General features: G+C 45.5%; 1 protein-coding gene across 3 annotated transcripts in view; it reads left to right on the top strand.

The window, feature by feature from the left end:
* The window catches only part of LOC119971929 (leucine-rich repeat-containing protein 4C-like), a 1,202,445-nt gene that overhangs the window by 649,579 nt on the left and 528,853 nt on the right, over nucleotides 1-24,013 (top strand). For all 3 annotated transcript variants that reach the window (XM_038808271.1, XM_038808269.1, XM_038808270.1), the window contains one exon: nucleotides 23,542-23,602. The gene's annotated coding sequence lies outside the window, so the exon portion shown is untranslated. The remainder of the gene's footprint in view (nucleotides 1-23,541; nucleotides 23,603-24,013) is intronic.

Below are 24,013 nucleotides of genomic sequence, written 5' to 3'. Positions count from 1 at the left end.
CACATCCACAATTCAATGAGACAGTCTTTCAGGTGGACGTTTATTCCATTGGGTTGAAGTTTGAACAGTAAAGGAGTCCACAAACCAAGTGCTTGCGAGCTGGTGGAGAGATAGAGAGAAGAATTATCTCTCTCAGCTTCTTTCCCTTAGTGCTGCTGAGAAAACAGGTGTTTAAAACATACAAAAGGTTGGCTGATCATGTGATCACCTTCTCCTACTGATCAGTAATTAAAACATGATTGTGTATTAAATTGCAATTCAATTACATCAGGTCTGGGAATTCTCCCTCATTAGCCAGGATGCCGTTTTTCAGGAGATTACAATTGATGGTCAGTCTCCACCCAGTTGAGTATCTGAGTTTTGTGCTCATGGAATAGGAAATATGGTTAATCCAAATTCACCTGAGGTCATTGGGCAGGATTTTCCATTGTCCGAGGCCGATATCGCAATCGGTGATCGGGCAGAGAATCCCTTCCGCCACCCAATCACTTCAAAGATTTAATGCCAGTTTTACCAGCTCCTCTTAATTATTAACCTGTGCGCTCCCACTATCAGAATCCTCTGTAGCCTTGTTATATTGATGCCAAAATAACCCAGGTCACATTGGAAAACCAAAAGCTCTGTTTCAATTTTTACAAGTGTCTAACCAAGGTGACGTTCGGCACAGAGAGACAGTTGCTGGAAGCAAGACCAGCTGAAGTTGCAGTCAGCAACTTACTCTCAGCTGCCTGGAATTATTAACATTTCAAACTCTAGGGGCCAACTGGTGTGACAACACTGCTCTGTTGCAGAGTTGGGATTTCAGCTAAACTCCCTCTTGCTCATCTGATAAGAATGACGCTCAGAGAGTGCAGAGTGAGACACTGGGAATTGAAATGGGGCCACTGGGTTTCATTCATTTTCATCGTAGCCCATACAGAGTTTCTTTTTCATTTGTAGCCAATGTGAGCAGAGGCTATTAATTGTTCTGCTTATTGATCACAATGATTTGTAACAACTAAGCGGTTATTCAATGGCAGGATTTATCTGAAACCATTGTGGCGCCTTGCTGCTGGTCCCAGACTGATTGCTGAGTCAGCACTTTGTAGCTGACAGCAGAGTAATTGCATAGTAGGCTAAACAAATGGTGATCCTAGCCATCATGGCAGAGCACCATGCCTGTACCAGCCTCCCCGAACAGGCGCCGGAATGTAGCGACTGGGGGCTTTTCACAGTAACTTCATTTGAAGCCTACTTGTGACAATAAGCGATTTTCATTTAATTTCATTTCATTTCATCTCCCTTTGCGTGACCAGACCCACATTGCCACTCAGTGCAGTTTAAATGTGAGGCTCTTGCTTTCTCAGAATGTAGTTTCCATATTCTGCTTGAGGTTATTAAGTGACTACTGGGTCCAGTGGAGCTTTTCAGCGCTTCTCAAATCTGCTTTGTCCTTCATAGCAACACAATAGTGATAACATAAAAGAGTCCCAATTGCTTGTATGCAGCCAAATTAACCCAGCAGGTGAAAATTGGTTGTCGCATTTCGGGGATGGTATCAAAGAGGATCAATTTTAGAAGCAGATGAATTATGTTAACACAGAAATGGTTTTGTTTGATAATATACCACAATAGCGCATACATATATTGAACAGTTTTGATTATAATTTACTGATCCTCCTTCTTTCCTTTGGGCAGTGTCTTAAATAAGAATATTCTTCAAAATAAAATGAGTTAGTGTCGTAAAAATTAATTTAATACTTACGCACGCATTTAGCTTTCATTTTATATGTTAATATTTGACTTGGTGATCCAAATTTCCCATCAGGTTCATATCCCAACTATTTTCCATTGCAACTCTAATGCTGAGAGTTCTGCTAAAGGTGACCCTGTAATCAAATCAATGCAAACCACTTTTTGAAAGGGTGCATGTTGCAGGGAGGAGGGAGGGGGTGTGGTACTTGTGGGGCGTTGTGGTTGGTGGCATTCTCTCGCAGTACTGGCAATGGTAAATATAAACAGCTGGCACTGTGGAAAGTAAAGATGCACTCACGCTGTAAGTGTGGTGTCACGATAGACCAATATCTGTTTCATGCTGACATGACACTGGATATTCACCTGCCTCAAGTACAAAGAATTGGAACATCTCTGTTTGGCACAGCATGCGTGTAAAACCTGCATGGTGTCAAATCCAGTTCACAAAATGCTGTTTAATGTTTAGCTTCTTACTTTCATCAAGAGTGAGTGGGCAACCTGACTGTGGTTCATATTACGGACTGAAAAATACGATAAGAAAAGGGTATGTGCATTGACCAGTGTGCATCAGCAACAACAAAGGTTTGTTACAATGAGAGATACAATCTCCCTTATTGTAGGAAGGGTTTTCAGTAATGTACCCGCAAAGAACCATTTAGTGGCTTGAACTTAAGTCTCCATGCTATGTTTCTGCAGCTTAATTTAATGCTCTGAGTTACCTCTCTCCACTCCTTTACACGTAATATTTCCCTAAGGTCTTAGACACCTTTTTTGACTTACATCCTACTATTTAGATTACAAGGAAGTAAGGACTTACATTAATATAGAGTTTTGAGATATATATCCATATATATATTTACATTTCATTTATATTTTATGCATCTTGACATCAAGATATCCAAAGTGCTTTATAGTAAAATCATTGCTTGAACTTGTGCACAGACGAGTGTCACAAACTGTAATGAAAGGATGACAGTTCATTATTTTTCGAGAAGCATATTGCCCAGGGCACTGAAGTAACATCCATGCCCTTTTTTCAATAGTGTTTGGGGATATTTTGTGCCCATCTGAGAGGGCAGATGAGGCCTCAGTTTAAACTCTCATATAAAAATTGCAGCTCTAATGCAAGGTACTGCATCGGAGTATCAACCTGGAGGACGTGCTCAGGTTTCTGGAGTGCTGCTTAAACAAACGGCCTTCCGAATCGAAGATGCAAATGCGAACACTACATCAAACCTGACACCATATTTTGTGGATGCACCTCAGCATTCCATTGGTTTCATTGATTGCTCTTTTGGATATATTTAATGTGCATATAGAACTTAGGTTAAAAGCTTTTCAGAAGCTCAGGTGTGTACCCAGTCCCACCAACATCCACTTGAGTTGTGACTCTCGCAAAGACGTCAAGGAGCTCGCGCATAAACTTTTGAGGGACAACAAACATGCAATCCCTTGCGTTTTTACATTTAAGATGAAAAGACAAATAGGTTTTTAAACCTGATCATTAAACCTTTTAATTTCCATCGACATTGGAGGAAATCTGCAGCATTTTCTTGTTTCTTTGAGAATCAATCATAGTCTAACCTTGAATACCCACCTCCACATAACCATTCAAATCATCTCTTGTTGGTCGGTGTTATGGATTAAGAGCCTTGAATTGTTGGTAGTGACATAACTGATGAATGTTTGCTATCCTGTTTAGTTGGAATTAGCATGAAAAATATGTACAGAAGCATTGAATTTAGAAGTCTTGGTTTGTAGAAAAGTGTCCTTGCAATCCTACATATTACTTTCTTATCTCTGTTGATTCATATCTATATCATGATCAATTCCAAATAATTAGGGGTCAAAACACTCAACGCTATTTTAAAGCAATATTCCTGAGTTTCTGTAAAATTACCGAGCACTAGCAGACTCCCGATTTCCTTGGCTGATTGGTATTTTGGGAAAAGGAAGATATTAAATCTGTGATGTTGGACGCATCAGGCTGGAGAGTTATTTTGGCCCCAAAATCATCCTTCTCATGATGCCAGGAATCTTTTTATACGCTATTTCTCATCAACGTTTGATCTTTAATATAAAACTGGTATATTCTGTGCCAAGAACATTTCCATTTCCTCATTACTGACACAGTGTTATGATTCCTCTTGTGGGGGGGACTAAAATTAGGGAGCACCATTTAAAAAGAAGGGGAGATGGGGATTGTGATGAATGTTATGGTACCTTACCTTTAATGCATTGGCCCTTTAAGACCGGGCTTGGAACCCTGGGGGACTCCGCCTCTGGCTCCGCCCCCAGGAAACAGTATATAAGTTGAGGCTCACTCGGCAGCATGTGATGAGCACACTTCTCGGCTGCTATTCAGTTCTCAGATGATTAAAGCCTTTGAATTACCTATCTTCTCTCCTGTGTCGTACTTGAGGGTATCTCAGGGATGAAGATAATTTTTTCCTCTCAGAGGGCCATGAGTCTGTGGAACCTTCTTCCCAGTGAGCGGTGAAGGCAGGGTCAATTAATAGTTTTAGGACAAAGTTATCCAGACACTTGGCTATCAACAAAGTCAAAGGTTATCAGGAGGAAGGCCTGAATGCAGGGTAAGACCGCAATCAGATCAGCCATGATCGTATTAAATGGACACGTAGAGCAAGGAGTTGACTGGCCTATTTCTGCTCCTAATTCATTTATTCTTATGTATGTTTGTCTGTATGAGGTGATTGGTGTAAACAGTGGTACAAGTCTTATTTCTGAGGCGTTTTTTGTGCCTGAGAGTAAAATCAAGCTTGGAATACTTGGAAGCAGGATTTTGCAGAGAACTGCAGGACATTGTTTAATTATTCTCTGTGGATATCCCACTAAAGAGACTGACTATCTATTGGGCAGACAAGCCGAGAACAGAGGATGGAGCAGAGAGGGGGTAAATGTTGTTAGGGTTCCTCTGGGGTGTTGAGACCCCAGATGGTGAAGGCCAGGGTTGATAGGATGGGGTCCGATTGTGGAGCTTTGGGGGCAAAGATGGTATTCAGGGTGTGTTCTGAATGGGTGGGAAACAGATGGCGGTGAGAGTCTGTTCCTGACAAGGGAAGAGCAGATAGATTGATCCAGGCTGAGGAGAGGGCTCGCAGATAAACTCATCAGGCTTGGGGAAGACTATCATGCTCTTCCTGCTCCACGAACAGTGCAATAAAATCTCTTGTTTTATGAATTCAGCCTTCACCCACTGGGTCTCCTTCGGCATAGGGAAACTGGCCAACATGATTTAAGCACAACATCACTGTTAATATGAAGACAAACAACTCCTCAAAATGATTTAATGATTGACCCTCCAGCATCATCAGAAAAACAGGCGACGATCCAGTTCCCCATGCTCCAGTCCCCTTTTGCTGGCACTATCAAGGTTCACACACCCTGCCAGCTGGTGGATGTGAATAGGGTCAACATTTGTATCCTATTAACTGGCTGGGCACGAGGTTTTCCAAGCCTGGGGAATTCCCCGGTCCTCTAAGCTGAGATCCACATGGGCGAGAAATGGTGCAGGAATTTCCCAGCGTCGCCCTTCGCTGTGGATCTCATGGTGGGCCAAGGGGGTAACTCTCTCAGAGAGTTGCCCCAAATCCATCGTAGGCCCCACACCACCCGACAATGCAAATCCTGCCCACCACACCAGATTCCCCCACCAGAGAACCCCCATAAGAGGGATCCCAACCAGTCAACCCCCCCCCCCCCCATTACAGAGATCCCCAATAGAAACCACACCATTACAGCGACCCCCCACCTGAGACCCCTCCATTACAGAGACACCCAATGTGGTCCCCCGAAGAACAAAGAAATGTACAGGAACAGGCCCTTAGGCCCTCCAAGCCCGTCTAAACTAAAATCTTCTGCACTTCCGGGGTCCGTATGATATCCCTCCATTCCCATTCTGTTCATGTATTTGTCAAGATGCCCCTTAAACATCACTATCGTCCCTGCTTCCACCACCCCCTCCGGCAGCAGATTCCAGGCACCCACTACCCTCTGTGTAAAAAACTTGCCTCGTATATCTCCTCTAAACCTTGCCCCTCGCTCCTTAAACCTATGCCGCCTAGTAATTGACCGTTCTACCCTTGGAAAAAGTCTCTGACTATCCTCTCTGTCTGTGCCCCTCATAACTTTGTAGACCTGCATCAGGCCGCCCCTCAACCTCCTTCGTTCCCATTACAAAGAACCCCAACAGAGACCTCCCATTACAGAAATCAACCAGAGACTCCCCATATGAGAGCCCACGCCAGTGACCCTCCCTCCCCCATTAGAGAGACCACCAGCAGAGAACACCAGACCCCCCCCCCCCCCCCCCCCCCCCCCCCCCAATGCCCCATTACAGTTAACCCTGACTGGAAGCTAGAGAGCAGTCCAGACAGAGGCAGTGAAGAAAATCACTGCGTTAAAATTCACCGGTGCCCTACTTATGCTGGCTCAGGCAGAGAAAGCAGCACCTGTAAATTCTTAGAAAGCAAAAAACCATATCAGCTGGTTTAAACATCCTTAGATAGTTGATCTGCAAGGCTTGCATTCACATCAATGAGAAATTAGTTTTACTAGGCTGTGATTGACAGCTTGCACACAGGCAGCTATCTGGATTGTTTAATTTAATTTCCCTTAAATATAAGATATAATCATTATTGTCACAAGTAGGCTTACATTAACCCTGCAATGAGGTTACTGTGAAAAGCCCCGAGTCGCCACATTCCGGCGCCTGTTCGGGTACATGGAGGGAGAATTCAGAATGTCCAAATTACGTAACAGCACGTCTTTTGGGACTTGTGGCAGGAAACTGGAGCACCCAGAGGAAACCCTCGCAGACACAGGGAGACCATGCAGACTCCGCACAGACAGTGACCCAAGCGGGAACCGAATCTGGGCCTTGACGCTGTGAAGCAACAATGCTAACCACTGTGCTACCGTGCTGCCCTCATGCTTGAATGGATTTCAAATACCCAGCTGTGAAACTAACTGCAGTGTTTATAAACACATAGCTCTGATTGACAGCTTTTGGACCTCATCAAAAGCAGTTAAATACTCTCGCACACGGCTAAATCGCTGGCTTTGAAAGCAGACCAAGACAGGCCAGCAGCACGGTTCAATTCCCGTACCAGCCTCCCCGAACAGGCGCCGGAATGTGGCGACTAGGGGCTTTTCACAGTAACTTCATTTGAAGCCTACTTGTGACAATAAGCGATTTTCATTTCATTTCCCCTTTTGCTCTTCAGAAAGCATTTAAGTGCTTTTGATCTGGTCTCAGGGTTTTACTTATACACATAACAAAGAACAAAGAACAAAGAAAAGTACAGCACAAGAACAGGCCCTTCGGCACTCCGAAGTCAAAGCACTATTAACTAAACACTGTTTTTGTAGGTAACTACAAAAAAGAATGCTTTTATACTCTCACCATCTCCCCAGCACAACAGTTATAGAAACCAAAGTCACTTCTGGTTTCCAAAGGGTTCCTGTTTTTCTATTTTGAGTGACCGCCTCCAGGCACTTCCCTCCATTTGTGCAGCATTTCCCAAATCCACTACCGCAGTAACACCTGCTCTGATGATTCTTCCAACCCCATGACCACACCAGGATGCATTTCCCAGATGGCCTGGTGGATGCTTTACTTCCAATAATATATTCAGATAACATGATTTAGCTCAAAGTCGCCCTTGAGGTTAATTAGTCTGCAACTTCACTGAACATCGTAATTATTCATATGCTTAATATATCACACAATATAATCCTCTGAACCAGGTAAATAGCTTCAAAGCTGTATTTTACATTTTGAAAACACAAATTTTCCAAGCTGTCCAAATATATTCTGAATTGTTTTTTTCCGAGCTCTGTTAAGCTGCTGTATTGGCACGTTATATCTCACTTTGAAAATACATTTTTCTTACAAGGCACCGAAGGAAAGTCAAATGAATTGAGCAAAAGTAAGATGATTTGTGCCATTTTCAGAACAAATGGCTCTGAATGTGAAATGGAGTAAAGGCAATTCATCATCATCCGTCTTGAGCTCCTCGTGGACCGCTGACTGTTTACGGATATTTGAAATGAGGAAGCCACAAGGATCGGGTACAGTGAGGAAAGCGGAGGAAAAGATGGAGATGCCATCCCTATCTTAACGCTCAGAACAGACCATGGATCGAGGGGTAACTGGGATGTAATCAGCTAGATTCTGTCAGAACATACTGTCATTCTCGATCGTTTCAGCCCTGCCTCTCACAATAGCCTCAATTGTTGGCGCTCCGATGGTTGTGGCCACCATTGGGGTGAGGACGTGAAGTCGGACTATTCTGCTGGTTTAGGTTCTGTTGCCTACGGTTTTGCACCACCTTGTCCTGCAAAAGGGAGGTATGTGTGCCAATAAATGAGGAACAATCGGTTGGACTTTCCACGCCTCCTGCCGCATGTTCCGTAGCAGCGGACGCGGCCCGCCGTTGGGCGGTGTCAGTATTTTCTGGCCCCGCCTCCTTCAACCAGGTTCCCTGTTTTATGCAACCCCCGCCGCCGGGAAACCCATGGCGGAGATCCGCCGTCGGCGGGACATGGCGATTCCGCCGGCGGGAACAGCTGGAAAATTCCGGCCACCGTTTTTGAGTGATGTGCCGATTAAAGTTGAACAGCTGGCAGTGTGTGTCGGCTGTGTGTGTTTTTAGTTTTTAATCAAACGGTGTGTATTTATTGCTCATCCCTAATTGCCCTTTATAATAATAATAATAATCTTTATTGTCACAAGTAGGCTGACATTGCAATGAAGTTACTGTAAAAAGCACCAGGGAGAATCGTGCCCAATAAAAGAGCTGAATATTTAAAAAATAATAATCTTTATTATTGTCACAAGTAGGCTTACATTAACATTGCAATGAAGTTACTGTGAAGATCCCCTAGTCGCCACACTCTGGCACCTCGTCGGGTACACAGAGGGAGAATTCAGAATGTCCAATTGACGTAACAAGCATGTCTTTGGGGACTTGTAGGAGGAAACCGGAGCGCCCGGAAGAAACCCACATAGACATGGGGAGAACGTGCAGACTCCACACAGACAGTGTCCCAAGCCGGGAATCGAACCTGGCACCCTGGCGCTGTGAAGCTACTGTGCTACCATGCTGCCCATGGAGAAGGACTGCAGAAAGCTTTTTCTAATAATAATCTTTATTGTCACAAGTAGGCTTACATTAACACTGCAATGAAGTTACTGTGAAAAGCCCCTAGTCGCCACATTCCGGCGCCTGTTTGAGTACACAGAGAATTCAGAATGTCCAAATTACGTAATAGCACGTCTTGTGGGAGGAAACCGGAGCACCCAGAGGAAACCCACACAGACACGAGGAGAACGTGCAGTGACCCAGCCGGGAATTGAACCTGGGACCCTTGAGCTGTGAACCCACAGTGCTAACCACTGTGCTACCGTGTTGCCCTTAATTACGTTATGGGTGTTGTTTTTGTTACAGTGTGTATACGTGTGCTAGGCGAAACTATGGTTGTGAATTATGAGTGTTGGTTGATAGAGAAAGTTGGTTGGGGAATGATGGTTGACGGTGAATGGAACGGAGATTTTTAAAATTCCTTCATGGGCTGTGGGTGTCGCTGGCTCGGCTAACATTTATTATCCATCCCTGAGGGCATTTAAAAGGCAAGCACATTGCTGTGGGTCTGGAGTGGTATATAGGCCATGCCAAAAGTTAAATATTTATGACAATCAAGAATGGTCATCTTTAGACTTTAATTCCAAATTTTAATTGAATTCAAATTGCGCCATTTGCCCTGGTGGGATTCAAAGCCTGGTCCCTGGAGCATTATCCTGGATCTCTGGATTACTAGTCCATTGCATTAGTGCTTAATTTGCAAGAATATAAAATTTGTCGATGCATTTACTGATCTTAACCACTGGTGTGAAGTCATTGAACATCTTGTGGTACTGCATCCAGCTCCTTGAGGTTTAGTGTTGGCACTGGCCATGACAGCTAACTGCATCTATTTCCTTCAAAGTGTCTGCCTTAAGTACCTCCTGATGCCATGTGTGTGGAGGACCATTCTCAGCTGTGCGAGACTCCTGTGCCCAAACCGATGGCCTGCACAACCTGATTTCGTGAAATAATTTACAGTTCTGGTTGAGGTGCAACTGGAGTTAGCATCACTGAAACAAATAGATCAAGGCGGGCACAATTCTGAGGCAAAATTCAGCCATTTAACCGCAACCATTTTTGTGATATTTTCCTTCGCAAAAAATAAAGGCCAGAATTTTACACATAAAGTTTGCGCGTGCGTCTGACCTGGAAGTGTACACAATCATACGAGAAGGCATCGGACACGTGCCCAATGACAGTGAGTCCTCACTCAATATTTAGGCCGTTGGACACATAAGTGGGTCTGAAATGTGCCTGCCGACAATCAAGAAGGCAATTTAAAATAATTTAATAGTAATTGCCTGGGATTTTACTGTGCCCATCTAACTTTATGGTTGGTGGGTGGGCCCGCTGGCAAGGCGGACTTTATGTTTTAGCTTCACCCTCGATCCAGGTTGGAATAAAATTCAGGGCTCAAACACAGTTAACAAATGTGCCTCGGGGTTAGGTCCTGTGCATGATTGTGCTTCCCAGGCACTCGTGGCACAGTTTCTCTGCTGATATTTATCTTGCACAGGTCTGCAGCATCTCAGTGGCTGGGCCCTGAGGGGGCACGTTGGAACCGCCAGCCCGTGCATTCCCTTTCCCTGGTGCTCACCCTCTTCCCGCCTCCCCGGCAATGCTCAACCTTTTACACAGTGCATTGCTTGCTGGGTGGCTGTTGACTGGCTATCTAGCGGAATTTCGCGTTAAAAACACGATCCTGGGTGGGAGCGAGTTTCAATCCTCCCGTGGCAACTCCGGGCACCGCGACCTATTTTCCGGTCTCGTAGGCAGCTCACCATTGACTGTCGACAGGATCTTCGGGCCCCCACTGAGGTTTCGGCATTTTGCCTGGCTCGCTGGTGCCGCTGCCGCGGAAACCTCTGTGGGTGCGGTCCACCTTCGACGGTAACGGACAATCCTGCCAGTGGGAAGGGATGGAAAATTCCACCCTTTGTCCCAGATCACCCATCCCCAAACCATGGGTGCATTGAAATGTTTGACATTACTGAGGGCTGCAAACAAACCACAGCTTTCGGGAATCTGACTTGGGCTGGAAGCAGGAACTTGTAGTTTGCCAGAAATGGCTCCTTGGAAGTCCACGCTGATGGTCTCGCCAGGGCCTTTAAGCATGTAAACCTGTGCAACCTTCCTTTTTTTTCCCCTGATTTTCTTGGTGGCATGTGGGGCTGGACTGAGTAGGTGTAAAGAAATAAAGTGACTGGTGTGTCAAAGATAAATTTTTCCAAAGGAAAAGCCTTAATGCGATTGGAGCCTAAAACATGTTGGGCGGAATTAGCCAATATTTTTTCAGAGTGTCATCCTCTGACTGAAACCCAACATGTAGCTCCCCAGCTGCGCAGCCAAGTTTTCAGTCCAGATCTTGAAACTCTCTTTAAAGAAAAAAAATCAGTGAGCGTGGTTGCCGCCATCACTGTGGCGGGGAGGAGCTTGGTAGGTGCAGCCAGGCTGGCTCCATGGAGATCGGGGCGTCCCCTAAACATTGTGTCCTGATCAATACAGAAAGGAACCTCCACCCAGCAATCCCTCCCCCCCACATGCATAAGCGGCTACTCCTGCCCCCCCCCCCCCCCCCCCCCCCCACAAGCATCGGCATTGGAGATTTCCCCTCTCCACCACCATCAGCATCGCTCTCCACCCCCCAACAAACATAACACAAACCCCAGGCCCAATGGGGATTCCCAGGGAATCCACTGCCAGGGGTGGCCAACCTGTGCCAAGGGGCAGTGCCAGGGGACTGCAAGTCCCTCTGCCCTGGGTCTGTACTTACCTTTGTACCTCCAGGGAGTTCCCCTCAACTGGTTCACCATTTTGAATCGCTGTTATAAACCTCGCCGGCTTGACAGGTTGAATATTCAGTTGGAGGGGGTTGGGTGGGGGGGAATTCATGTGGCGGGAGGCTCACTAATTGCATTAAAATGAATGGAAAAACATTAAAATGAGGTTCTCGCCTTTTGCGGGCATGAACATAGAACATAGAACATAGAACGATACAGCGCAGTACAGGCCCTTCGGCCCTCGATGTTGCACCGACATGGAAAAAAATCTAAAGGCCATCTAACCTACACTATGCCCTTATCATCCATATGCTTATCCAATAAATTTTTAAATGCCCTCAATGTTGGCATGTTCACTACTGTTGCAGGTAGGGCATTCCACGGCCTCACCACTCTTTGCGTAAAAATCCCACCTCTGACCTCTGTCCTATATCTATTACCCCTCAATTTAAGGCTATGTCCCCTCGTGCTAGCCACCTCCATCCGCGGGAGAAGGCTCTCGCTGTCCACCCTATCTAACCCTCTGATCATTTTGTATGCCTCTATTAAGTCACCTCTTAACCTTCTTCTCTCTAACGAAAACAACCTCAAGTCCATCAGCCTTTCCTCATAAGATTTTCCCTCCATACCAGGCAACATCCTGGTAAATCTCCTCTGCACCCGTTCCAAAGCTTCCACGTCCTTCCTATAATGAGGCGACCAGAACTGTACGCAATACTCCAAATGCGGCCGTACTAGAGTTTTGTACAACTGCAACATGACCTCATGGCTCCGGAACTCAATCCCTCTACCAATAAAGGCCAACACACCATAGGCCTTCTTCACAACCCTATCAACCTGGGTGGCAACTTTCAGGGATCTATGTACATGGACACCGAGATCCCTCTGCTCATCCACACTACCAAGAATTTTACCATTAGCCAAATATTCCGCATTTCTGTTATTCTTTCCAAAGTGAATCACCTCACACTTCTCCACATTAAACTCCATTTGCCACCTCTCAGCCCAGCTCTGCAGCTTATCTATGTCCCTCTGTAACCTGCAACATCCTTCCGCACTGTCTACAACTCCACCGACTTTAGTGTCGTCTGCAAATTTACTCACCCATCCTTCTGCGCCCTCCTCTAGGTCATTTATAAAAATGACAAACAGCAACGGCCCCAGAACAGATCCTTGTGGTACGCCACTCGTAACTGAACTCCATTCTGAACATTTCCCATCAACTACCACTCTCTGTCTTCTTTCAACTAGCCAATTTCTGATCCACAACTCTAAATCACCCTCAATCCCCAGCCTCCGTATTTTCTGCAATAGACGACCGTGGGGAACCTTATCAAACGCTTTACTGAAATCCATATACACCACATCAACTGCTCTACCCTCGTCTACCTGTTCAGTCACCTTCTCAAAGAACTCGATAAGGTTTGTGAGGCATGACCTACCCTTCACAAAACCATGCTGACTGTCCCTAATCATATTATTCCTATCTAGATGATTATAAATCGTATCTTTTATAATCCTCTCCAAGACTTTACCCACCACAGACGTTAGGCTCACCGGCCTATAGTTACCGGGGTTATCTCTACTCCCCTTCTTGAACAAAGGGACCACATTTGCTATCCTCCAGTCCTCTGGCACTATTCCTGTAGCCAATGATGACCTAAAAATCAAAGCCAAAGGCTCAGCAATCTCTTCCCTGGCTCCCAGAGAATCCTAGGATAAATCCCATCCGGCCCCGGGGACTTATCTATTTTCACCTTGTCCAGAATTGCCAACACTTCTTCCCTACGCACCTCAATGCCATCTATTCTAATAGCCTGGGTCTCAGCATTCTCCTCCACAATATTATCTTTTTCTTGAGTGAATACTGACGAAAAGTATTCATTTAGTATCTCGCTTATCTCCTCAGCCTCCACACACAACTTCCCACCACTGTCCTTGACTGGCCCTACTCTTACCCTAGTCATTCTTTTATTCCTGACATACCTATAGAAAGCTTTTGGGTTTTCCTTGATCCTACCTGCCAAAGACTTCTCATGTCCCCTCCTTGCTCGTCTCAGCTCTCTCTTTAGATCCTTCCTCGCTTCCTTGTAAATATCAAGCGCCCCAACTGAAACTTCACGCCTCATCTTCACATAGGCCTCCTTCTTCCTCTTAACAAGAGATTCCACTTCTTTGGTAAACCACGGTTCCCTCGCTCGACCCCTTCCTCCCTGCCTGACTGGTACGTACTTATCAAGAACATGCAATAGCTGTTCCTTGAACAAGCTCCACATATCCAGTGTGCCCAACCCTTGCAGCCTACTTCTCCAACCAACACATCCTAAGTCATGTCTAATGGCATCATAATTGCCCTTCCCCCAGCTATAACTCTTGCCCTGCGGGGTATACTTATCCCTTTCCATCACTAACGTAAAGGTCACCGAATTGTGGTCACTGTTTCCAAAGTGCTCACCTACCTCCAGATCTAACACCTGGCCTGGTTCATTACCCAAAACCAAATCCAATGTGGCCTCGCCTCTTGTTGGCCTGTCAACATATTGTGTCAGGAAACCCTCCTGCACACATTGTACAAAGAATGACCCATCTAATGTACTCGAACTATATCTTTTCCAGTCAATATTTGGAAAGTTAAAGTCTCCCATAACAACTACCCTGTTACTTTCGCTCTTTTCCAGAATCATCTTCGCCATCCTTTCCTCTACATCCCTAGAACTATTAGGTGGCCTATAGAAAACTCCCAACAGGGTGACCTCTCCTTTCCTGTTTCTAACCTCAGCCCATACTACCTCAGAAGAAGAGTCCCCATCTAGCATCCTTTCCGCCACCGTAATACTGTCCTTGACAAGCAGCGCCACACCTCCCCCTCTTTTGCCCCCTTCTCTGAACTTACTAAAACACCTAAACCCCGGAACCTGCAACAACCATTCCTGTCCCTGCTCTATCCATGTCTCTGAAATGGCCACAACATCGAAGTCCCAGGTACCAACCCATGCTGCCAGTTCCCCTACCTTATTTCGTATACTCCTGGCATTGAAGTAGACACACTTCAAACCACCTACCTATTGAGCGCCAATATGCTACCGGCAAGGAGGCCCTCCTTTCCCAATTCTCACAGGATTTTGCACCATTTTCACTGACGCTGATGCCGCCGCAAAATCGTCCCAATTGTAAAGCTTGACAGGAGCAGAAAAATTGTTCAGTGAAGGTGACTGCACCTTTACCAATTGGTAATACAAACACTGTTGAGCAAGAGGCACAAAGAAGATGTTAAAGAGTTTGATTTGGCTCCAGTGCAGTGGGTGGATGGCCCTCGGGTTAGAACATATGCGATCAAATTTTCAATTAAATTCTATATTCATAGTTTTAGTGGAATAATGTGGCTAAAGGGGGTAACTAATTTTAGTGCACACATCTGCAGCTTTACAGCTGGGATATTGTTTGGGCCCATCGCCTTCACTGCATCAGGTGCACTCAGCCATTTCTTAATGTCACATGAAGTTAACCAAGTGGACAGGACAACCAAAAGGAAAACAGGCACTCAGATTTCAGCACTCGCCTCAGGTTTATTTCTAGTGATCTAAAGTCCATGCTAAATTCAATCTTTGGAATTTATTTGTTCAGCTCTCTAAAATTGCCAAAAAAGAAAGAAACCATAGCATTCTGTGCTGAATGCCTCAAACTGATTCCAAAGGCCTGGATCTTCCTCGCAGCAGTGAAGCGGAGATCTTCATCGCATACCGCATTTGAAAGTACACTGTTGTCCTTTTACCATGGTGCATTGGGACTTCCCCTCCCAGCTGCAACACAGAACAATCAGCGGAGGGATTCGGGCGGAATAGCAGAAAGGTGCAGATGCCGTGAAACTACAGATCCCTTTGAGCCCTACGATGACAGACACAGCCCTTGAGGTCCAGCAGTGGTCTCAGGAAAGCATTCGATTGGCAATTAAACAGATTATGTGCTGGTTTCTCCAATTTGAAGATTAAGTGCTGACGCCGGCGTGGGAACAGTGGTGTTTTACGCCAGAAAAAACGGCGCAAAAGCACCACCGATTCTCCGTCTGGTGGGGGGACGAGCAAGCATGCAGCGTAAAGACCCCGGCTTTACTTGCGGATACGGCCAGGGAATTGCCGGGTCCATGGCTGCGCATGCGCACAGCGGCGGCCTGCAGCGGCCGTGCCTTGCAACCTGGCACCTGCCATGCATGGACCCAGCATGTCATATACTGTACCCCAGTAACCCCCTTTGCCACCCCCAGACTACCCACCACCAGTGCCCCCAGCCCCCGCCAAGCCCCTCCTGCCTGCTGAACGGCTTCCCGCCACCCCCGTCTGTGGTGGCGCTGGACTCAGTCCGCAGCCACCACACCTGGTTCACAAAAAAAATAGTATGAGTGACTCACGCCGTCGGGAACTCGGCCCATCGGGGGCAGATCATCGGTGGAGGGCCTCAGATGACATCCTAAGGCCGTCCATACGGCGTGCAGCGTACTCTTCGTTTTTGAGGGGACGGAGCATTGCAAAGGTGCCGCCGCCCCCAATTTCGCCGCAAACGGGGCTTCTCTGGCCGGTCGCCAAACGCGATTTTGGCGTTGGCGACCGGAGAATCCCGCCCTATAAGTTTGTTAGAGAAACCAATGGTATTTGACGTTACAAACAAACCCCTCACAGGATTTACAATTTAAGATTTTGGGTAAGAGACGGAATGTGAGGGCGGCACGGTGGCACAGTGGTTTGCACTGCTGCCTCATGCCGGCGAGGACTGTCCATGTGGAGTTTGCACATTCTCCCCGTGCCTGCATGGGCCCTCAACCCCACAACTCAAAGATCTGCAGGGTAGGTGAATTGGCCACGGTAAATTGCCCCTTAATTGGAAAAAAACATTTTGAATTAAAAAAAATGTAAGGAAACTCTTTCTTGTACAATGGGTGGTGATAACCTGGAACTCACTGCACAAGGTGCAGTGCATACGGGAACATGCAATGATTGCAATGGAAATTGGATGGGCACTTGAATGAAATGAACTTACTGTACCTCGGGGACTGACAGGGGAGTAGAGCTGGCTGGATTGCTTCATAGCGTGGCAACATTGAATAACTGGGCCAATTAGCCTCATTCTGTGCCGTCAGTAACTCGATGTCTCCCAACCCATAACTCCTCACAGTGTGCATGTCAAACTATGCCATCCACCAACATCAGGTGGCTTTTTATACCCCCATGCCAACTTAGTGCTCACTCATGCCAATCCATGCTCCTACACCCACCACCCTTTGCCCTCACACCTTATCATGCATTCTTACCTGACACCCACCATGGACAGACATCAGGAGCCATGCAGAGAAGAGAAATATAAAGTTCACTAAAATACATTTCCAGGCATCTGCTATCATGATCTGGAATCAGGCTCCCAAATATTTGGTATGATCCGGTTAATGATGATTAACCTTTTGTTTGGGGGCAGCACGGTAGCATGGTGGTTAGCATAAATGCTTCACAGCTCCAGGGTCCCAGGTTCAATTCCCGGCTGGGTCACTGTCTGTGCGGAGTCTGCACGTCCTCCCCGTGTGTGCGTGGGTTTCCTCCGGGTGCTCCGGTTTCCTCCCACAGTCCAAATGTGCGGGTTAGGTGGATTGGCCATGCTAAATTGCCCGTAGTGTCCTAAAAAGTAAGGTTAAGGGGGGGGGTTGTTGGGTTACGGGTATAGGGTGGATACGTGAGTTTGAGTAGGGTGATCATTGCTCGGCACAACATCGAGGGCCGAAGGGCCTGTTCTGTGCTGTACTGTTCTATGTTCTATGTTCTATGTTTAAAGGAGGCGTGGTTTCAGATTGAAGGCACTTGCTGAGGGAATAAAGCTACAAGACGTCATGGGTTTTGAACAAACAAAATAAACATTCAGGGTTAGTATGAGGAAAATATGATTTAACAGGCAAACTGTGGTGAACACCCACACCACACAGTAAATAGCAAATGCGACAAAGACAGATAGAGTTACAGAGTCATTTACAACAGAGAATGAGGCCATTCAGCCCATTGAGTTCATGCCGGCTGTCCGAGGTCAATCCAGTCAGTCCTATTCCCTGTTCTCTCCCCGTAGCTCTGTAATTCACTTCCCTGAAACGTCCATCCAATTTCCCTTTGAAATCATTGATCATCTCTTCTTCCAGGTCATTACCACTCACTGCAGATGAACGTTTTCCCTCTCATTCCCCCTCCATTCCTTATTACATCTGTGCCCTCTAGCCCTTGGAATTCGCAGCAATCCACCCAGATCTGAATAAAAACTGTGAGTCAACCAATCTTTTTGGAACGGTATTTCTTTCCCAAGGAATATGTCTTTATAGATCTCGCCTTGGAATTTGCAGAAAACACTCCAACTCAGACAGCCTGAACTGCAGCTCACCTTGCAAGGTTTCAGTCCTGTCTCCTCAGACTCTTTTCCCCTGAATTACCAAGTCTGCAATCCAGTAACAACTCACAGGCACCCTTTCATCTCTTTAATCATACTGAGCAGAATACTACTGCTCCAAAGGGATACCTTTGCCTTATTGACCCACTGCCCAGGATCACCAACCTTCTGCTCCCTTCTCGATTCTTCAGGGCTTCAGCAAAGCCCTCATTGTTAAGAAGTCTGACAATCACAGCACTTTTACTACTTGGAGCTTCTTTCATCACTCCTCTCTCTTTTTCTTTTTGTCTGGGACCTCTCCTATGTTCCCTATCCCTGTCCCCCTGTCTGGATCTCTTCTCTGATATGGCACACTGCTCCCTGGTCACATAATCGTTTTCTTTTTCACGCATTTGCGCTGGGCCCTTGTGTTTAACGCGAAGAACTCCAAAGCACCAGATTGAGCATGTGCTGCCCACTCCTAGTCTGCGCAATGTGAAAACCCCAGCATTCTGGGAGTTGCTGTTCCCAGCCCCCGCGCTCAACAATTTGTTTAGTTTCGACCTCAACTTGCAGACTTCACTATATTGTTCAAAAATCTGATTCTGAAAACCTATTTATCACATTTCCATTCCTCCAAATAAATAAAGTCTTATTACAACAAACATTTCATTCAAATTCATAATCCCTTATAACGAAAAAGATCGGAATTAACAGAGCAACAGCAAAGAGTCTATAACCACTTGTAGCTGTCAATTAAACTGTGAAAGGCACTCTTCTGATGTAATGGATGATTGCAAAATCTGTATGACCCACCGCACACTCCACACCTGTACAGGGCATCCCCAGCCCGATCAATGCTGTGCAAAACATGCCAGCTTGACACCTTTGTACTGCCAGTCTGGCATCCATGTGGCACTTTCAAGGTGCCAGGCTGGCACCCAGGGGGCATGATCCTGGGGGCCTCCAATGCCCCCATTCCATCTGCTCCCTGTTTGTGGAGACGAGTACTGAATGACACTCGCCCGAGGTCTCCAAGACGAAGGGGATAGATCACAATGCCTTGGTTACCTCAGGGAACTGCATATTAGAGTGAGACTAGCTGTCTCACTCTATAATACAGAAATGCCAAAATGTGATCCCACCCACAATGCGCAGGTGTCACATCGCAGCACCTAGCGAGATCGTGTTATGATCCTGATAGATCCCTGGGGCGGGGTCTCCTGTCATTTGTCGGCCATGTTGCTACGCAGCATGCTGCTTTTTGGGCGCAGCATGGCCGGTAGATCACGGCCCTGTATCATAATTAGCCAAATATGATACAAAGCTTGGTTTTGATGGTGACTTTCATAGAACATAGAACAGTACAGCACAGAACAGGCCCTTCGGCCCTCGATGTTGTGCCGAGCAATGATCACCCTACTCAAACCAACGTATCCACCCTATACCCGTAACCCAACAACCCCCCCTTAACCTTACTTTTTAGGACACTACGGGCAATTTAGCATGGCCAATCCACCTAACCCGCACATCTTTGGACTGTGGGAGGAAACCGGAGCACCCGGAGGAAACCCACAAATAAAGGATGCAAGGAGGTTTCTTCTCCGATTAAAATTTGGATTGTCTACTTCACTAAAGAGATATTATGGTTTAATGCAAAAATATTTTAGCATTGTCTTTTGTCTCACGATCAGATAAGGTAAAATGTAAAATGAAATGTTGAAGTTCTGTGATTATCAAGATTCTATTACCTCTGCCTGAATCAGTCATATCTGTATTATTGCAGATAACTATCAGTGTAGCTCAGTTCATCTCACGTTTGCCTCTGAATCATAAAGGTCCACATTCAAGTCCACTCCAGGGCTTGAACTGACAAATCTAGGCTGCCACTCCAGTGCAGTACTGAGGGAGTGCTACACTGTTTTTGGTGCCATCATTCAGCTGAGATGTTAATCCGTGGCTCCCTTTGCCTGCTCGGGTGAGTGTAAAGGATCCCATGGCACTATTACAAAAAAGAGGAGCACAATTCTCCCTGGGGTCCTGACCAATATTTATCTCTCAATCAACAGAAAAAGAGATGACTTAGTCATTATCACATTGCTCTTTGCGTGAGTTTGCTGTGTGCAAGTTAGCTGCAATTTTCCCACATCACAGCAGTGACCACATTTCAGGAAGTATTTTATTGGCTGTAAAACACTGTGGGGTGGGCCCCTCCGCGGTGTGATTTCTGAGGGTGGAGGCGAATTGCCATTCTGTTGCCCGATTTTGTATTTCCTTTTTTTTCCTTTTCTTTTCATGTACTTAATGAACTGCTGATCTGCTCGCAGAAAAATACTTTTCATTGTACCTCGGTACACGTGACAATAACCAAAATCCAATTCCATTGGCCGCTTGAGATTTCTCCCGGTCTTACCAAAGTCTACATTATTTTGTATGGCTCACCTGCCCGCCACCAGGGAACCCACCATGGGAGGGCCACCTTTGATGGGACCGGGAGATCCTGCTGCAAGAAGGGCTGGATATTCCCGCCCTTGGAGATGTAGGGTGGATTCTTCACCGGTGATAGCGGGGTTCCCAATTCGGCAGAGAATCGTGCGTCGGGCTGAAGACGTAGATTCCGTTCCGATGCTCCGGTGTCAAGGGGGTACGTGTGTATAGTAGGTGCCCCTGCAGATTCTGTCATCCAGAGCTCCACAGCCGACCCCCATAAGACCCCCCCCCCACCACTCAATGACCACCCCCATCAGAAACTCCAAGCCCCTTCCCATCAAAGGCCGGTGTAAGAACCCCCTCCCCTCACAGAGATTCTTGACTGAAAGCTGAAGAGCAGTCCAGGCAGTAGGTTGAACAATCACTGTATTTTCACTTACCCTTTCCTAACACCTGCTGCCTCAGTCAGAAGAGTTCAAAGCAGCAACTCTTAGAAGTGTCAGAGGCTTCCTGAAAGTCCATACACTTCAAAGGTCATGAAATCCCTTGAAAGCCTTCAAAATTACAACCTGGTACCCTGCCAATGCCCAGGCCATCCCTTGACAGCCTTTGGCAGTGCCAAACTGGCACCCTGGCAGTGGCTATGCCAGGGTACCCAGGTGACACCAGCAGTTTCAGGGTACCAAAGGGCATGCAACTGGGGGCCACCAATTCTTTTGGCAACCCCCATGAGTGCCATTCCTCTGGTCCCCATTTGTGGGGACCAGTGTTGAACAATGCTCACCCAAGGTCTCTAAGGCAAAGGGGTTGAATCTCAAAGCCTCAGGTACCTCGTGAATCTGCACATTAGAGTGAGGCTAGCTGTCTCGCTCGAATATGCAAATTTGCTAAATAGTAATGCCACCCATTTTGGGCGGGATTTGCATCGCATAGTCACACGAGATTGCAATGAATCTCGCTTGGTGTTGCGAGCCGGGTAGATCCCGGCACAGTGTGGTCGTTGGATCGCTTTGCACATTATGGTTCGAATTTCTGCATTGATTCACTACCAGGAGATCGGAGTGATTTGATGCATTATTCATTTAATGCCTGTACATACTTCTATACATATAAGTGACACTGTGCTTTCTTAATGAATGATTTTTCACATATTCTATCATAGCAAAAGCTCAATGCATCGAATTGTTCCCTATAGTATTTTTAATGATAGGGTGACTTCACTGGCATCAGATCACATCTGACTCTCAAGGCATAACAATCGGAGCTGATGAGGGTTAGTGATAAGTTCAACAATTCAGGAAAACTGCTATTATAGGGGTGTAAATTTTAATTTGCAAGTGCCTACCTTACAGAATATATTACACTGGTTGAATGTTCCAGTACTAGTCTTAACCCCGGTAGGTAGCAGATGGTGTTTTGAAAGGAAGAACTTAGAAGAAGAGAATTTTCTGACAGTTTTGACTCCTGAATTCCCATACGGATTAGGAATGTATCAGGATGGCATCCAGAAATAACCACCTGACCCAGCAACATGCTTAAAATCAATGAGAGAACTTCTGTTGATTGATATTTTGTGCAACTTCCATACAGGACACCTGCCAGCTTAAACTTGATCAAAGTCTTAACTGCGTAAAGTTGCTGATGTAAACTGGTAAAATAGAAATGAATTAAAAAATGAAGTCAGAAATAAATGTAAAGCCAAGACATTTTCAGGCCACATTGTTACGTAGCAGTGGTGTGAACACATTCACATGGAGCAAATTAATCATCGGCATACATGCAGCCAGGTGGAAATACTCATGACATATATGATTTCAAGGTTATGTTGACTAACCAAAGTGTGCTGCCAAAACCAATGTAAAGGGATAGCTTTCTGACTCTTAGATTTAGATTTATTGCCACATGAAAAGTATTCTCCGTACAGTTCAGGCAGACTGTTCCATACATGCAAAACATAGGACTTATGATAAACACACAATGTAAATCCATAGACACAGGCATCGGGTGAGCATATGGAGTATGGTTGCTGTCTAACTATTGTTAAGAAGTGATCAATTGATGGAATGAATTCACACATATCAAGAGAGTATTTAAGAATTTATTGAAGGGTAGTTACGAATAGATTAGGAGCTCTGCTGGTATAACGGGTAGCATCCTTGCTTCTGAGCTGAACCTTCCAGGTTTGTGTGCTACCTCTGGACTTGATGGTCAAGTGAGGTGATTCATGGGTGGCACGGTGGCGCAGTGGTTAGCATTGCTGCCTCACGGCGCTGAGGTCCCAGGTTCAATTATGGCCCTGGGTCACTGTCCGTGTGAAGTTTGCACATTCTCCCCGGGTTTGCATGGGTTTCACCCCCACAACCCAAAGATGTGCAGGGTAGGTTGATTTGCCACGCTAAATTGTCCCTTGATTGGACAAAATGAATTGAGTACACTAAATTTATTTTAAAAAGTGAGGTGATTCATAATATGGCCAAACAGGTTGATTATCAACCGGCTAATCCTTCCAACACAAATCAATGGGAGATGGTTAGACTGGGAGAGATTCCTGGTCAATTGTGCGATTGGAAAGAACTTTGGAGCCTCTACCATCACTGTCCATTGCTCCAGACTACAACATGCATGCAAAAGTGTATGTTGCCAGAGCAACTTGAACTTCCAAAGTGAACTGCAACACACCAGCACCAATTATACACGGATGACTTATAAATTGAATGATAATGTAAAGAGGCCAAGGTCCGATGTTCGATCCTGGCTCTAGTGTCTGTCCGTGTGGAGTTTGCACATTCTCCCCTTGTTTGCCTGGGTTTCGCCCCCACAATCCAAAGATATGCGGACTAGGTGGATTGGCCACGCTAAATTGCCCCTTAATTGGAAAAAATGAATTGGGCAGTCTAAATTTATTTTTAAAAAGATAATGTAAAGAGATTGAGGCAATTATTGTCAGATATTTTTAGCATACCCAACATTCTTTATTAGTTAAATCATTTCATAAACCATCATATGAATATGAAGGAATGAATAGTGATGTAAAAATAATCCTCAATTTTATTTTTCAGAGATTGCATTTGTTTTCCATTGCGCTACTACCAAGTTGTGGCCTCTACGTCAGTACCCCAGGTATGGTAATATTAATTTCAGTAACTTTATTCCAGTTAATGCAAAAAAAATTGTCATGACATGGATATTGCTTTATTTGAGTTAGTGCTGACACATTCCATTCAAATGGAAAATTACCCAAATAAGTATCAGGAATACAACATTTACATAAAGTATGTTACAAATACCTACTTTACTTGATCACTTTAAGTAAACTAAGGTGACCACAGTTCTGTAAATTCAATATCAATATCTCCTGTTAACACTCAAGGTAATTTTCTTCATCGCTATTCATTTATACCTTCAGTCCTTCCTATTCCATAGTAGCGATTTGTTATGTTTGATACTGATAGGAAAGCAAAGGAAGCTTTCAGGATTTTATATTTGTATTGGTCAACAACAGAAATGAAGTAAAGTTTTAAGTGGGTTTCA

Source organism: Scyliorhinus canicula, chromosome 9 (assembly GCF_902713615.1).
Source record: "Scyliorhinus canicula chromosome 9, sScyCan1.1, whole genome shotgun sequence".
NCBI lineage: Eukaryota > Metazoa > Chordata > Chondrichthyes > Carcharhiniformes > Scyliorhinidae > Scyliorhinus > Scyliorhinus canicula.
This window is presented reverse-complemented; position numbering and strand designations above follow the sequence as displayed.